General features: G+C 52.9%; 5 pseudogenes; all 5 read right to left on the bottom strand.

Moving 5' to 3' along the window:
• Positions 1-887: 887 nt before the first annotated feature.
• On the bottom strand, positions 888-1061 carry LOC144675407 (U2 spliceosomal RNA; annotated as a pseudogene).
• Positions 1062-4407: 3346 nt separating this feature from the next.
• On the bottom strand, positions 4408-4582 carry LOC144675400 (U2 spliceosomal RNA; annotated as a pseudogene).
• Positions 4583-7930: 3348 nt separating this feature from the next.
• On the bottom strand, positions 7931-8110 carry LOC144675395 (U2 spliceosomal RNA; annotated as a pseudogene).
• A 3330-nt stretch (positions 8111-11440) lies between these two features.
• LOC144675399 (U2 spliceosomal RNA) lies at positions 11441-11615 on the bottom strand (annotated as a pseudogene).
• Positions 11616-14955: 3340 nt separating this feature from the next.
• Positions 14956-15135, bottom strand: LOC144675403 (U2 spliceosomal RNA; annotated as a pseudogene).
• Positions 15136-16538: the final 1403 nt, after the last annotated feature.

Below are 16538 nucleotides of genomic sequence, written 5' to 3'. Positions count from 1 at the left end.
TTCAGGCTGCTGATCACAGAGCGCTCTCTGTGTACCTTTTGGAAGAAGAAACGTGAGCACGTCTCATCCTGCTCCACGGAGCGGACTCTGGAACGGAAGATGATCTTGGAGGCCTCCGAGGCAAAGTGCGAGGCTTGCTGGCCCTTCACCTCTTGGAGCTCCTCCTTGACATCCACCCCCATCGACTGCAGCCGCAGCAGATTCTGCATCTTTTTCTGGAGTCGGGACATTTCCCTCTGTTCCTTTCTAGCTTTCTGGGTGCCTTTGAGGATGAAAAACCTCTTGATGTTTCCCTTGATCGCTTCCCACCAGTGTGTCAGGGACTCAAAGAGGGGTTTCACGGTTCTCCAACCTTTGTAATCCCTCTTGAGCTCCTCAATGTTCTCTGGGGTCAGCAGTTGCACATTTAGCTTCCATGCCCCCCTGCCCACCCTCAGGTCCTTCTCCAAGTGGCAGTCCGCCAGTAGGAGGCAGTGGTCAGAGAAGAACACCGGCTTGACCTCGGTGGATCTGACTGTGAATGCACGGGACACAAACAGGAAGTCTATCCTGGAACGAATGGACCCGTCTGGCCGCGACCAGGTGTATCTACGCTGCGCTCCGTCTGCAGGGTTGCTGAAGACGTCGTGCAGCTTGGCATCCTTAACTGTTTCCATCAGGGATCTGGACGTAGCGTCCAATCTGCTGCCGGCCCTGCCGGCGAGTGTTGGGTGAGAGTGCGTGTTTTTTGTGTGTAGCTGCTGCGGGTGAGTGAGTGAGAGAGAGAGAGAGAGAGAGAGAGAGAGAAAGAAAGAAAGTTGGATTTTGGAACATGTACATGTTGAGAAGTAAAGAAAGCAGATGTTTGTAAGAAAACTATTTTTAGCATTGAAAATCCCCTGGAAAGGGGAGGGTGCACCGTTCCCAGAGATACTGCAATACCGGGTCGATGCGTGGAGTGGACGGAGCAAGCCCCTATTCCATCTCCCTGCTCAAAAATCAATTTAATATATGGTCCCCAGATAAGGGACGTATCAGATATTAAACTGATAAGAACAGGTTGTTTTTTTTTGTAAAAATATACTTTATTCATAAAATATCTTCAATCACATTCCAAACCATTTCAAAAACAACATTACAAGGGTACAATCCAGGTTAAACTTTTACAAAATGTATCACCAGGTGCATCAGTACAAACAATATTACAGTCATTTACAGCCTTTCATTTTGATCTGTACAGCCCGAGGGGCTCTAAACAGTTCCCAGTCTCTCGGTGCGCTGTGGTAGAAAGGTCTTAGACAGCGACCCTTCCCCATTGCGCCTTTGCGGCAGCTGCCCCAAGCTTTAGTGCGTCCCTCAGCACGTAGTCCTGGACTTTGGATTGTGCCAGTCCGCAACAATCGGTCGGGGACAACTCTTTGTGCTGGAAGACCAACAAGTTTCGGGCAGACCAAAGCGCCTCTTTCACCGAGTTGATGATCCTCCAGCTGCAGTCGATGTTTGTCTCGGTGTGTGTCCCTGGGAACAGCCCGTAGAGCACAGAGTCCTGTGTCACAGAACTGCTCGGGATGAACCTCGACAGCAACCACTGCATCTCTCTCCAGACTTTCTTTGCAAAGGCACAATCCACAAGGAGGTGGACAACGGTCTCTTCCCCACCACAGCCACCTCGAGGGCAACGTGCAGAGGGGGTGAGCTTCCTGGCGTGTAGGAAGGATCTGACGGGGAGGGCCTTTCTCACCACCAGCCAAGCTACGTCTTGGTGCTTGTTGGAAAGTTCTGGCGATGAGGCATTCTGCCAAATGACTTTGACAGTCTGCTCGGGGAACCATCCCACAGGGTCCACCCTCTCCTTATCCCTCAGGGCCTCTAGGACGTTACGTGCTGACCACTGCCTGATGGACTTGTGGTCAAAGGTGTTTTTCTGCATCAATTTTTCCACCAGGGACAGGTGGTACGGCGCGGTCCAACTACTTGGAGCGTTCCGCGGCAGCGTGGCCAGACCCATCCTTCGCAACACCGGGGACAGGTAGAACCTCAGCACGTAGTGACACTTGGTGTTTGCGTACTGAGGGTCTACGCACCGCTTGATGCAGCCGCACACAAAGGTGGCCATCAGTATGAGGGCGATGTTGGGCACGTTTTTTCCCCCTTTATCTAGAGGCTTGTACATCGCGTCCCTGCGGACACGATCCATTTTCGACCTCCAGATAAAGCGGAAGATGGCTCGAGTTATCACCGTCGCGCAGGAGTCTGGAATGGGCCAGACCTGCGCCACGTACAGCAACAGCGAGAGTACCTCACACCTGATGACCAGGTTCTTACCCGCAACGGAGAGGGAGCGTCGATCCCACATGCCCAGTTTCCTCTTCACCATAGCCACTCGCTCCTTCCAGTTTCTAACGCATGCCCCGGTCCCTCCGAACCATATCCCCAGCACCTTCAGGCCGTCAGCCCTGACAGTGAAGGGGACAAAGGATCGGTCAGCCCAGTTCCCAAAGAACATGGCCTCGCTCTTCCCACGATTTACCTTGGCTCCCGAGGCCAGTTCGAACTGGTCGCAGATGTGCATCAGTCTGCGCACCGACAGCGGATCCGAGCAGAAGACGGCGACGTCGTCCATGTACAGGGAGGCTTTTACCTGAGTGCCTCCACTGCCTGGGATCGTCACTCCTCTTATGCCCGGATCCTTCCTGATGGACTCGGCAAAGGGTTCTATGCAACACACGAAAAGGACAGGCGAGAGAGGACAGCCCTGCCTGACTCCAGATTTGATCGGGAAGCTATCTGTTTCCCACCCATTGATTGAGACTGCGCTACTGATGTTAGTGTAGAGCAGTTGGATCCAATTTCGAATTCCCTCCCCAAACCCCATTTTGGAGAGCACATCCCCCATGTAGGTGTGCGATATTCTGTCAAAGGCCTTCTCCTGATCCAAGCTGATGAGGCAGGTATCCACACCCCTGTCCTGTACATAGGCAATCGTATCCCTGAGCAGCGCCAGGCTGTCAGAGATCTTCCTGCCTGGCACAGAGCAGGTCTGGTCAGGGTGAATCACCAATTCCAGAGCGGATTTGACCCGATTGGCGATGACCTTGGACAGAATCTTATAGTCCACATTCAACAGTGAAATGGGTCGCCAATTTCTAATTTCCTCCCTTTCCCCCTTGTGCTTGTAGATGAGGGTGATGATGCCTTTCCTCATGGATTCTGACATACTACCGGCCAGGAGCATTCTCTCGTACACTCCTAGCAGGTCTGGCCCGATCAAGTCCCACAGAGCCCAATACAACTCCGCCGGCAAGCCGTCGCTTCCGGGGGTTTTATTCTTCTCGAAGGACTCGAGGGCCTTAGTCAGTTCGTCAGGAGTTAGCGGTTTGTCCAGGCTCTCCCGCGTGCTGTGGTCTAAGACCTCCGTGATAGAGGACAGGAAGGACTGGGAGGCCGTGCTGTCCGTGGGCTTCACGTCATACAATCCGGCATAAAAGGATTTGCTGATCCTCAGAATGTCGGACCGTGATGACTTTACTGAGCCGTCTTCTTCCTTCAGGCTGCTGATCACAGAGCGCTCTCTGTGTACCTTTTGGAAGAAGAAACGTGAGCACGTCTCATCCTGCTCCACGGAGCGGACTCTGGAACGGAAGATGATCTTGGAGGCCTCCGAGGCAAAGTGCGAGGCTTGCTGGCCCTTCACCTCTTGGAGCTCCTCCTTGACATCGACCCCCATCGACTGCAGCCGCAGCAGATTCTGCATCTTTTTCTGGAGTCGGGACATTTCCCTCTGTTCCTTTCTAGCTTTCTGGGTGCCTTTGAGGATGAAAAACCTCTTGATGCTTCCCTTGGTCACTTCCCACCAGTGTGTCAGGGACTCAAAGAGGGGTTTCACGGTTCTCCAACCTTTGTAATCCCTCTTGAGCTCCTCAATGTTCTCTGGGGTCAGCAGTTGCACATTTAGCTTCCATGCCCCCCTGCCCACCCTCAGGTCTTCCTCCAAGTGGCAGTCCGCCAGTAGGAGGCAGTGGTCAGAGAAGAACACCGGCTTGACCTCGGTGGATCTGACTGTGAATGCACGGGACACAAACAGGAAGTCTATCCTGGAACGAATGGACCCGTCTGGCCGCGACCAGGTGTATCTACGCTGCGCTCCGTCTGCAGGGTTGCTGAAGACGTCGTGCAGCTTGGCATCCTTAACTGTTTCCATCAGGGATCTGGACGTAGCGTCCAATCTGCTGCCGGCCCTGCCGGCGAGTGTTGGGTGAGAGTGCGTGTTTTTTGTGTGTAGCTGCTGCGGGTGAGTGAGTGAGAGAGAGAGAGAGAGAGAGAGAGAAAGAAAGAAAGTTGGATTTCGGAACATGTACATGTTGAGAAGTAAAGAAAGCAGATGTTTGTAAGAAAACTATTTTTAGCATTGAAAATCCCCTGGAAAGGGGAGGGTGCACCGTTCCCAGAGATACTGCAATACCGGGTCGATGCGTGGAGTGGACGGAGCAAGCCCCTATTCCATCTCCCTGCTCCAAAAATCAATTTAATATATGGTCCCCAGATAAGGGACGTATCAGATATTAAACTGATAAGAACAGATTTTTTTTTTTTGTAAAAATATACTTTATTCATAAATTATCTTCAATCACATTCAAAACCATTTCAAACACAACATTACAAGGGTACAATCCAGGTTAAACTTTTACAAAATGTATCACCAGGTGCATCAGTACAAACAATATTACAATCATTTACAGCCTTTCATTTTGATCTGTACAGCCCGAGGGGCTCTAAACAGTTCCCAGTCTCTCGGTGCGCTGTGGTAGAAAGGTCGTAGACAGCGACCCTTCCCCATTGCGCCTTTGCGGCAGCTGCCCCAAGCTTTAGTGCGTCCCTCAGCACGTAGTCCTGGACTTTGGATTGTGCCAGTCCGCAACAATCGGTCGGGGACAACTCTTTGTGCTGGAAGACCAACAAGTTTCGGGCAGACCAAAGCGCCTCTTTCACTGAGTTGATGATCCTCCAGCTGCAGTTGATGTTTGTCTCGGTGTGTGTCCCTGGGAACAGCCCGTAGAGCACAGAGTCCTGTCTCACAGAGCTGCTCGGGATGAACCTCGACAGCAACCACTGCATCTCTCTCCAGACTTTCTTTGCAAAGGCACAATCCACAAGGAGGTGAACAACGGTCTCTTCCCCACCACAGCCACCTCGAGGGCAACGTGCAGAGGAGGTGAGCTTCCTGGCGTGTAGGAAGGATCTGACGGGGAGGGCCTTTCTCACCACCAGCCAAGCTACGTCTTGGTGCTTGTTGGAAAGTTCTGGCGATGAGGCATTCTGCTAAATGACTTTGACAGTCTGCTCGGGGAACCATCCCACAGGATCCACCCTCTCCTTTTCCCGCAGGGCCTCTAAGACGTTACGTGCCGACCACTGCCTGGTGGACTTGTGGTCAGAGGTGTTTCTCTGCATAAATTTTTCCACCAGGGACAGGTGGTACGGCACGGTCCAACTACTTGCAGCGTTCCGCGGCAGCGTGGCCAGACCCATCCTTCGCAACACCGGGGACAGGTAGAACCTCAGCACGTAGTGACACTTGATGTTTGCGTACTGAGGGTCTACGCACCGCTTGATGCAGCCACACACAAAGGTGGCCATCAGTGTGAGGGCGATGTTGGGCATGTTTTTCCCCCCTTTATCTAGAGGCTTGTACATCGCGTCCCTGCGGACACGATCCACTTTCGACCTCCAGATAAAGCGGAAGATGGTTCGAGTGATCGCCATCGCGCAGGAGTCTGGAATGGGCCAGACGTGCGCCACGTACAGCAACAGCGAGAGTGCCTCACACCTGATGACCAGGTTCTTACCCGCAATGGAGAGGGAGCGTCGCTCCCACATGCCCAGTTTCCTCTTCACCATAGCCACTCGCTCCTTCCAGTTTCTAACGCATGCCCCGGTCCCTCCGAACCATATCCCCAGCACCCTCAGGCCGTCAGCCCTGACAGTGAAGGGGACAAAGGATCGGTCAGCCCAGTTCCCAAAGAACATGGCCTCGCTCTTCCCACGATTTACCTGGGCTCCCGAGGCCAGTTCGAACTGGTCGCAGATGTGCATCAGTCTGCGCACCGACAGCGGATCCGAGCAGAAGACGGCGACGTCGTCCATGTACAGGGAGGCATTTACCTGAGTGCCTCCACTGCCTGGGATCGTCACTCCTCTTATGCCCGGATCCTTCCTGATGGACTCGGCAAAGGGTTCTATGCAACACACGAAAAGGACAGGCGAGAGAGGACAGCCCTGCCTGACTCCAGATTTAATCGGAAAGCTATCTGTTTCCCACCCAATGATTGACACTGCGCTACTGATGTTAATGTAGAGCAGTTGGATCCAATATCGAATTCCCTCCCCAAAGCCCATTTTGGAGAGCACATCCCCCATGTAGGTGTGCGATATTCTGTCAAAGGCCTTCTCCTGATCCAAGCTGATGAGGCAGGTATCCACACCCCTGTCCTGTACATAGGCAATCGTATCCCTGAGCAGCGCCAGGCTGTCAGAGATCTTCCTGCCTGGCACAGAGCAGGTCTGGTCAGGGTGAATCACCAATTCCAGAGCGGATTTGACCCGGTTGGCGATGACCTTGGACAGAATCTTATAGTCCGCATTCAACAGTGAAATGGGTCGCCAATTTCTAATTTCCTCCCTTTCCCCCTTGTGCTTGTAGATGAGGGTGATGATGCCTTTCCTCATGGATTCTGACATACTACCGGCCAGGAGCATACTCTCGTACACTGCTAGCAGGTCTGGCCCGATCAAGTCCCACAGAGCCCAATACAACTCCGCCGGCAAGCCGTCGCTTCCGGGGGTTTTACTCTTCTCCAAGGACTCGAGGGCCTTAGTCAGTTCGTCAGGAGTTAGCGGTTTGTCCAGGCTCTCTCGCGTACTGTGGTCTAAGACCTCCGTGATAGAGGACAGGAAGGACTGGGAGGCCGTGCTGTCCGTGGGCTTCACGTCATACAGTCCGGCATAAAAGGATTTGCTGATCCTCAGAATGTCGGACCGTGATGACTTTACTGAGCCGTCTTCTTCCTTCAGGCTGCTGATCACAGAGCGCTCTCTGTGTACCTTTTGGAAGAAGAAACGTGAGCACGTCTCATCCTGCTCCACGGAGCGGACTCTGGAACGGAAGATGATCTTGGAGGCCTCCGAGGCAAAGTGCGAGGCTTGCTGGCCCTTCACCTCTTGGAGCTCCTCCTTGACATCGACCCCCATCGACTGCAGCCGCAGCAGATTCTGCATCTTTTTCTGGAGTCGGGACATTTCCCTCTGTTCCTTTCTAGCTTTCTGGGTGCCTTTGAGGATGAAAAACCTCTTGATGCTTCCCTTGATCGCTTCCCACCAGTGTGTCAGGGACTCAAAGAGGGGTTTCACGGTTCTCCAACCTTTGTAATCCCTCTTGAGCTCCTCAATGTTCTCTGGGGTCAGCAGTTGCACATTTAGCTTCCATGCCCCCCTGCCCACCCTCAGGTCTTCCTCCAAGTGGCAGTCCGCCAGTAGGAGGCAGTGGTCAGAGAAGAACACCGGCTTGACCTCGGTGGATCTGACTGTGAATGCACGGGACACAAACAGGAAGTCTATCCTGGAACGAATGGACCCGTCTGGCCGCGACCAGGTGTATCTACGCTGCGCTCCGTCTGCAGGGTTGCTGAAGACGTCGTGCAGCTTGGCATCCTTAACTGTTTCCATCAGGGATCTGGACGTAGCGTCCAATCTGCTGCCGGCCCTGCCGGCGAGTGTTGGGTGAGAGTGCGTGTTTTTTGTGTGTAGCTGCTGCGGGTGAGTGAGTGAGAGAGAGAGAGAGAGAGAGAGAGAGAAAGAAAGAAAGTTGGATTTTGGAACATGTACATGTTGAAAAGTAAAGAAAGCAGATGTTTGTAAGAAAACTATTTTTAGCATTGAAAATCCCCTGGAAAGGGGAGGGTGCACCGTTCCCAGAGATACTGCAATACCGGGTCGATGCGTGGAGTGGACGGAGCAAGCCCCTATTCCATCTCCCTGCTCCAAAAATCAATTTAATATATGGTCCCCAGATAAGGGACGTATCAGATATTAAACTGATAAGAACAGATTTTTTTTTTTTTTTTTGTAAAAATATACTTTATTCATAAAATATCTTCAATCACATTCCAAACCATTTCAAAAACAACATTACAAGGGTACAATCCAGGTTAAACTTTTACAAAATGTATCACCAGGTGCATCAGTACAAACAATATTACAATCATTTACAGCCTTTCATTTTGATCTGTACAGCCCGAGGGGCTCTAAACAGTTCCCAGTCTCTCGGTGCGCTGTGGTAGAAAGGTCTTAGACAGCGACCCTTCCCCATTGCGCCTTTGCGGCAGCTGCCCCAAGCTTTAGTGCGTCCCTCAGCACGTAGTCCTGGACTTTGGATTGTGCCAGTCCGCAACAATCGGTCGGGGACAACTCTTTGTGCTGGAAGACCAACAAGTTTCGGGCAGACCAAAGCGCCTCGTTCACCGAGTTGATGATCCTCCAGCTGCAGTCGATGTTTGTCTCGGTGTGTGTCCCTGGGAACAGCCCGTAGAGCACAGAGTCCTGTGTCACAGAACTGCTCGGGATGAACCTCGACAGCAACCACTGCATCTCTCTCCAGACTTTCTTTGCAAAGGCACAATCCACAAGGAGGTGGACAACGGTCTCTTCCCCACCACAGCCACCTCGAGGGCAACGTGCAGAGGGGGTGAGCTTCCTGGCGTGTAGGAAGGATCTGACGGGGAGGGCCTTTCTCACCACCAGCCAAGCTACGTCTTGGTGCTTGTTGGAAAGTTCTGGCGATGAGGCATTCTGCCAAATGACTTTGACAGTCTGCTCGGGGAACCATCCCACAGGGTCCACCCTCTCCTTATCCCTCAGGGCCTCTAGGACGTTACGTGCTGACCACTGCCTGATGGACTTGTGGTCAAAGGTGTTTTTCTGCATCAATTTTTCCACCAGGGACAGGTGGTACGGCACGGTCCAACTACTTGGAGCGTTCCGCGGCAGCGTGGCCAGACCCATCCTTCGCAACACCGGGGACAGGTAGAACCTCAGCACGTAGTGACACTTGGTGTTTGCGTACTGAGGGTCTACGCACCGCTTGATGCAGCCGCACACAAAGGTGGCCATCAGTATGAGGGCGATGTTGGGCACGTTTTTTCCCCCTTTATCTAGAGGCTTGTACATCGCGTCCCTGCGGACCCGATCCATTTTCGACCTCCAGATAAAGCGGAAGATGGCTCGAGTTATCGCCGTCGCGCAGGAGTCTGGAATGGGCCAGACCTGCGCCACGTACAGCAACAGCGAGAGTACCTCACACCTGATGACCAGGTTCTTACCCGCAATGGAGAGGGAGCGTCGATCCCACATGCCCAGTTTCCTCTTCACCATAGCCACTCGCTCCTTCCAGTTTCTAACGCATGCCCCGGTCCCTCCGAACCATATCCCCAGCACCTTCAGGCCGTCAGCCCTGACAGTGAAGGGGACAAAGGATCGGTCAGCCCAGTTCCCAAAGAACATGGCCTCGCTCTTCCCACGATTTACCTTGGCTCCCGAGGCCAGTTCGAACTGGTCGCAGATGTGCATCAGTCTGCGCACCGACAGCGGATCCGAGCAGAAGACGGCGACGTCGTCCATGTACAGGGAGGCTTTTACCTGAGTGCCTCCACTGCCTGGGATCGTCACTCCTCTTATGCCCGGATCCTTCCTGATGGACTCGGCAAAGGGTTCTATGCAACACACGAAAAGGACAGGCGAGAGAGGACAGCCCTGCCTGACTCCAGATTTAATCGGAAAGCTATCTGTTTCCCACCCATTGATTGAGACTGCGCTACTGATGTTAGTGTAGAGCAGTTGGATCCAATTTCGAATTCCCTCCCCAAAGCCCATTTTGGAGAGCACATCCCCCATGTAGGTGTGCGATATTCTGTCAAAGGCCTTCTCCTGATCCAAGCTGATGAGGCAGGTATCCACACCCCTGTCCTGTACATAGGCAATCGTATCCCTGAGCAGCGCCAGGCTGTCAGAGATCTTCCTGCCTGGCACAGAGCAGGTCTGGTCAGGGTGAATCACCAATTCCAGAGCGGATTTGACCCGGTTGGCGATGACCTTGGACAGAATCTTATAGTCCGCATTCAACAGTGAAATGGGTCGCCAATTTCTAATTTCCTCCCTTTCCCCCTTGTGCTTGTAGATGAGGGTGATGATGCCTTTCCTCATGGATTCTGACATACTACCGGCCAGGAGCATACTCTCGTACACTCCTAGCAGGTCTGGCCCGATCAAGTCCCACAGAGCCCAATACAACTCCGCCGGCAAGCCGTCGCTTCCGGGGGTTTTACTCTTCTCGAAGGACTCGAGGGCCTTAGTCAGTTCCTCAGGAGTTAGCGGTTTGTCCAGGCTCTCCCGCGTACTGTGGTCTAAGACCTCCGTGATAGAGGACAGGAAGGACTGGGAGGCCGTGCTGTCCGTGGGCTTCACGTCATACAGTCCGGCATAAAAGGATTTGCTGATCCTCAGAATGTCGGACCGTGATGACTTTACTGAGCCGTCTTCTTCCTTCAGGCTGCTGATCACAGAGCGCTCTCTGTGTACCTTTTGGAAGAAGAAACGTGAGCACGTCTCATCCTGCTCCACGGAGCGGACTCTGGAACGGAAGATGATCTTGGAGGCCTCCGAGGCAAAGTGCGAGGCTTGCTGGCCCTTCACCTCTTGGAGCTCCTCCTTGACATCGACCCCCATCGACTGCAGCCGCAGCAGATTCTGCATCTTTTTCTGGAGTCGGGACATTTCCCTCTGTTCCTTTCTAGCTTTCTGGGTGCCTTTGAGGATGAAAAACCTCTTGATGCTTCCCTTGATCGCTTCCCACCAGTGTGTCAGGGACTCAAAGAGGGGTTTCACGGTTCTCCAACCTTTGTAATCCCTCTTGAGCTCCTCAATGTTATCTGGGGTCAGCAGTTGCACATTTAGCTTCCATGCCCCCCTGCCCACCCTCAGGTCTTCCTCCAAGTGGCAGTCCGCCAGTAGGAGGCAGTGGTCAGAGAAGAACACCGGCTTGACGTCGGTGGATCTGACTGTGAATGCACGGGACACAAACAGGAAGTCTATCCTGGAACGAATGGACCCGTCTGGCCGCGAACAGGTGTATCTACGCTGCGCTCCGTCTGCAGGGTTGCTGAAGACGTCGTGCAGCTTGGCATCCTTAACTGTTTCCATCAGGGATCTGCTGCCGGCCCTGCCGGCGAGTGTTGGGTGAGAGTGCGTGTTTTTTGTGTGTAGCTGCTGCGGGTGAGTGAGTGAGAGAGAGAGAGAGAGAGAGAGAGAGAAAGAAAGAAAGTTGGATTTTGGAACATGTACATGTTGAGAAGTAAAGAAAGCAGATGTTTGTAAGAAAACTATTTTTAGCATTGAAAATCCCCTGGAAAGGGGAGGGTGCACCGTTCCCAGAGATACTGCAATACCGGGTCGATGCGTGGAGTGGACGGAGCAAGCCCCTATTCCATCTCCCTGCTCCAAAAATCAATTTAATATATGGTCCCCAGATAAGGGACGTATCAGATATTAAACTGATAAGAACAGATTTTTTTTTTTTGTAAAAATATACTTTATTCATAAATTATCTTCAATCACATTCAAAACCATTTCAAACACAACATTACAAGGGTACAATCCAGGTTAAACTTTTACAAAATGTATCACCAGGTGCATCAGTACAAACAATATTACAATCATTTACAGCCTTTCATTTTGATCTGTACAGCCCGAGGGGCTCTAAACAGTTCCCAGTCTCTCGGTGCGCTGTGGTAGAAAGGTCGTAGACAGCGACCCTTCCCCATTGCGCCTTTGCGGCAGCTGCCCCAAGCTTTAGTGCGTCCCTCAGCACGTAGTCCTGGACTTTGGATTGTGCCAGTCCGCAACAATCGGTCGGGGACAACTCTTTGTGCTGGAAGACCAACAAGTTTCGGGCAGACCAAAGCGCCTCTTTCACTGAGTTGATGATCCTCCAGCTGCAGTTGATGTTTGTCTCGGTGTGTGTCCCTGGGAACAGCCCGTAGAGCACAGAGTCCTGTCTCACAGAGCTGCTCGGGATGAACCTCGACAGCAACCACTGCATCTCTCTCCAGACTTTCTTTGCAAAGGCACAATCCACAAGGAGGTGAACAACGGTCTCTTCCCCACCACAGCCACCTCGAGGGCAACGTGCAGAGGAGGTGAGCTTCCTGGCGTGTAGGAAGGATCTGACGGGGAGGGCCTTTCTCACCACCAGCCAAGCTACGTCTTGGTGCTTGTTGGAAAGTTCTGGCGATGAGGCATTCTGCTAAATGACTTTGACAGTCTGCTCGGGGAACCATCCCACAGGGTCCACCCTCTCCTTATCCCTCAGGGCCTCTAGGACGTTACGTGCTGACCACTGCCTGATGGACTTGTGGTCAAAGGTGTTTTTCTGCATCAATTTTTCCACCAGGGACAGGTGGTACGGCACGGTCCAACTACTTGGAGCGTTCCGCGGCAGCGTGGCCAGACCCATCCTTCGCAACACCGGGGACAGGTAGAACCTCAGCACGTAGTGACACTTGGTGTTTGCGTACTGAGGGTCTACGCACCGCTTGATGCAGCCGCACACAAAGGTGGCCATCAGGATGAGGGCGATGTTGGGCACGTTTTTTCCCCCTTTATCTAGAGGCTTGTACATCGCGTCCCTGCGGACACGATCCATTTTCGACCTCCAGATAAAGCGGAAGATGGCTCGAGTGATCGCCGTCGCGCAGGAGTCTGGAATGGGCCAGACCTGCGCCACGTACAGCAACAGCGAGAGTACCTCACACCTGATGACCAGGTTCTTACCCGCAATGGAGAGGGAGCGTCGCTCCCACATGCCCAGTTTCCTCTTCACCATAGCCACTCGCTCCTTCCAGTTTCTAACGCATGCCCCGGTCCCTCCGAACCATATCCCCAGCACCCTCAGGCCGTCAGCCCTGACAGTGAAGGGGACAAAGGATCGGTCAGCCCAGTTCCCAAAGAACATGGCCTCGCTCTTCCCACGATTTACCTGGGCTCCCGAGGCCAGTTCGAACTGGTCGCAGATGTGCATCAGTCTGCGCACCGACAGCGGATCCGAGCAGAAGACGGCGACGTCGTCCATGTACAGGGAGGCATTTACCTGAGTGCCTCCACTGCCTGGGATCGTCACTCCTCTTATGCCCGGATCCTTCCTGATGGACTCGGCAAAGGGTTCTATGCAACACACGAAAAGGACAGGCGAGAGAGGACAGCCCTGCCTGACTCCAGATTTAATCGGAAAGCTATCTGTTTCCCACCCAATGATTGACACTGCGCTACTGATGTTAATGTAGAGCAGTTGGATCCAATATCGAATTCCCTCCCCAAAGCCCATTTTGGAGAGCACATCCCCCATGTAGGTGTGCGATATTCTGTCAAAGGCCTTCTCCTGATCCAAGCTGATGAGGCAGGTATCCACACCCCTGTCCTGTACATAGGCAATCGTATCCCTGAGCAGCGCCAGGCTGTCAGAGATCTTCCTGCCTGGCACAGAGCAGGTCTGGTCAGGGTGAATCACCAATTCCAGAGCGGATTTGACCCGGTTGGCGATGACCTTGGACAGAATCTTATAGTCCGCATTCAACAGTGAAATGGGTCGCCAATTTCTAATTTCCTCCCTTTCCCCCTTGTGCTTGTAGATGAGGGTGATGATGCCTTTCCTCATGGATTCTGACATACTACCGGCCAGGAGCATACTCTCGTACACTCCTAGCAGGTCTGGCCCGATCAAGTCCCACAGAGCCCAATACAACTCCGCCGGCAAGCCGTCGCTTCCGGGGGTTTTACTCTTCTCGAAGGACTCGAGGGCCTTAGTCAGTTCGTCAGGAGTTAGCGGTTTGTCCAGGCTCTCTCGCGTACTGTGGTCTAAGACCTCCGTGATAGAGGACAGGAAGGACTGGGAGGCCGTGCTGTCCGTGGGCTTCACGTCATACAGTCCGGCATAAAAGGATTTGCTGATCCTCAGAATGTCGGACCGTGATGACTTTACTGAGCCGTCTTCTTCCTTCAGGCTGCTGATCACAGAGCGCTCTCTGTGTACCTTTTGGAAGAAGAAACGTGAGCACGTCTCATCCTGCTCCACGGAGCGGACTCTGGAACGGAAGATGATCTTGGAGGCCTCCGAGGCAAAGTGCGAGGCTTGCTGGCCCTTCACCTCTTGGAGCTCCTCCTTGACATCGACCCCCATCGACTGCAGCCGCAGCAGATTCTGCATCTTTTTCTGGAGTCGGGACATTTCCCTCTGTTCCTTTCTAGCTTTCTGGGTGCCTTTGAGGATGAAAAACCTCTTGATGCTTCCCTTGATCGCTTCCCACCAGTGTGTCAGGGACTCAAAGAGGGGTTTCACGTTTCTCCAACCTTTGTAATCCCTCTTGAGCTCCTCAATGTTCTCTGGGGTCAGCAGTTGCACATTTAGCTTCCATGCCCCCCTGCCCACCCTCAGGTCTTCCTCCAAGTGGCAGTCCGCCAGTAGGAGGCAGTGGTCAGAGAAGAACACCGGCTTGACCTCGGTGGATCTGACTGTGAATGCACGGGACACAAACAGGAAGTCTATCCTGGAACGAATGGACCCGTCTGGCCGCGACCAGGTGTATCTACGCTGCGCTCCGTCTGCAGGGTTGCTGAAGACGTCGTGCAGCTTGGCATCCTTAACTGTTTCCATCAGGGATCTGCTGCCGGCCCTGCCGGCGAGTGTTGGGTGAGAGTGCGTGTTTTTTGTGTGTAGCTGCTGCGGGTGAGTGAGTGAGAGAGAGAGAGAGAGAGAGAGAGAGAGAGAGAGAGAGAGAAAGAAAGTTGGATTTTGGAACATGTACATGTTGAGAAGTAAAGAAAGCAGATGTTTGTAAGAAAACTATTTTTAGCATTGAAAATCCCCTGGAAAGGGGAGGGTGCACCGTTCCCAGAGATACTGCAATACCGGGTCGATGCGTGGAGTGGACGGAGCAAGCCCCTATTCCATCTCCCTGCTCCAAAAATCAATTTAATATATGGTCCCCAGATAAGGGACGTATCAGATATTAAACTGATAAGAACAGATTTTTTTTTTTTTTTTTGATAAAATATACTTTATTCATAAAATATCTTCAATCACATTCCACACCATTTCAAAAACAACATTACAAGGGTACAATCCAGGTTAAACTTTTACAAAATGTATCACCAGGTGCATCAGTACAAACAATATTACAATCATTTACAGCCTTTCATTTTGATCTGTACAGCCCGAGGGGCTCTAAACAGTTCCCAGTCTCTCGGTGCGCTGTGGTAGAAAGGTCTTAGACAGCGACCCTTCCCCATTGCGCCTTTGCGGCAGCTGCCCCAAGCTTTAGTGCGTCCCTCAGCACGTAGTCCTGGACTTTGGATTGTGCCAGTCCGCAACAATCGGTCGGGGACAACTCTTTGTGCTGGAAGACCAACAAGTTTCGGGCAGACCAAAGCGCCTCTTTCACCGAGTTGATGATCCTCCAGCTGCAGTCGATGTTTGTCTCGGTGTGTGTCCCTGGGAACAGCCCGTAGAGCACAGAGTCCTGTGTCACAGAACTGCTCGGGACGAACCTCGACAGAAACCACTGCATCTCTCTCCGGACTTTCTTTGCAAAGGCACAATCTACAAGGAGGTGAACAACGGTCTCGTCCCTACCACAGCCACCTCGAGGGCAACGTGCCGAGGGGGTGAGACTCCTGGCGTGTAGGAAGGATCTGACGGGGAGGGCCTTTCTCACCACCAGCCAAGCTACGTTTTGGTGCTTGTTGGAAAGTTCTGGCGATGAGGCATTCTGCCAAATGGCTTTGACAGTCTGCTGGGGGAACCATCCCACAGGATCCACCCTCTCCTTTTCCCGCAGGGCCTCTAAGACGTTACGTGCCGACCACTGCCTGGTGGACTTGTGGTCAGAGGTGTTTCTCTGCATAAATTTTTCCACCAGGGACAGGTGGTACGGCACGGTCCAACTACTTGGAGCGTTCCGCGGCAGCGTGGCCAGACCCATCCTTCGCAACACCGGGGACAGGTAGAACCTCAGCACGTAGTGACACTTGATGTTTGCGTACTGAGGGTCTACGCACCGCTTGATGCAGCCACACACAAAGGTGGCCATCAGTGTGAGGGCGATGTTGGGCATGTTTTCCCCCCCTTTATCTAGAGGCTTGTACATCGCGTCCCTGCGGACACGATCCACTTTCGACCTCCAGATAAAGCGGAAGATGGTTCGAGTGATCGCCATCGCGCAGGAGTCTGGAATGGGCCAGACGTGCGCCACGTACAGCAACAGCGAGAGTGCCTCACACCTGATGACCAGGTTCTTACCCGCAATGGAGAGGGAGCATCGCTCCCACATGCCCACTTTTCTTTCCACCATAGACACTCGCTCCTTCCAGTTTCTAACACATGTCCCGGTCCCTCCGAACCCTATCCCCAGCACCTTCAGGCCATCAGCCCTGACGGTGAAGGGGACAAAGGATCGGTC

The sequence above is a fragment of the Cetorhinus maximus genome, unplaced genomic scaffold, assembly GCF_964194155.1.
Source record: "Cetorhinus maximus unplaced genomic scaffold, sCetMax3.hap1.1 HAP1_SCAFFOLD_993, whole genome shotgun sequence".
NCBI classification, from domain to species: domain Eukaryota; kingdom Metazoa; phylum Chordata; class Chondrichthyes; order Lamniformes; family Cetorhinidae; genus Cetorhinus; species Cetorhinus maximus.
This window is presented reverse-complemented; position numbering and strand designations above follow the sequence as displayed.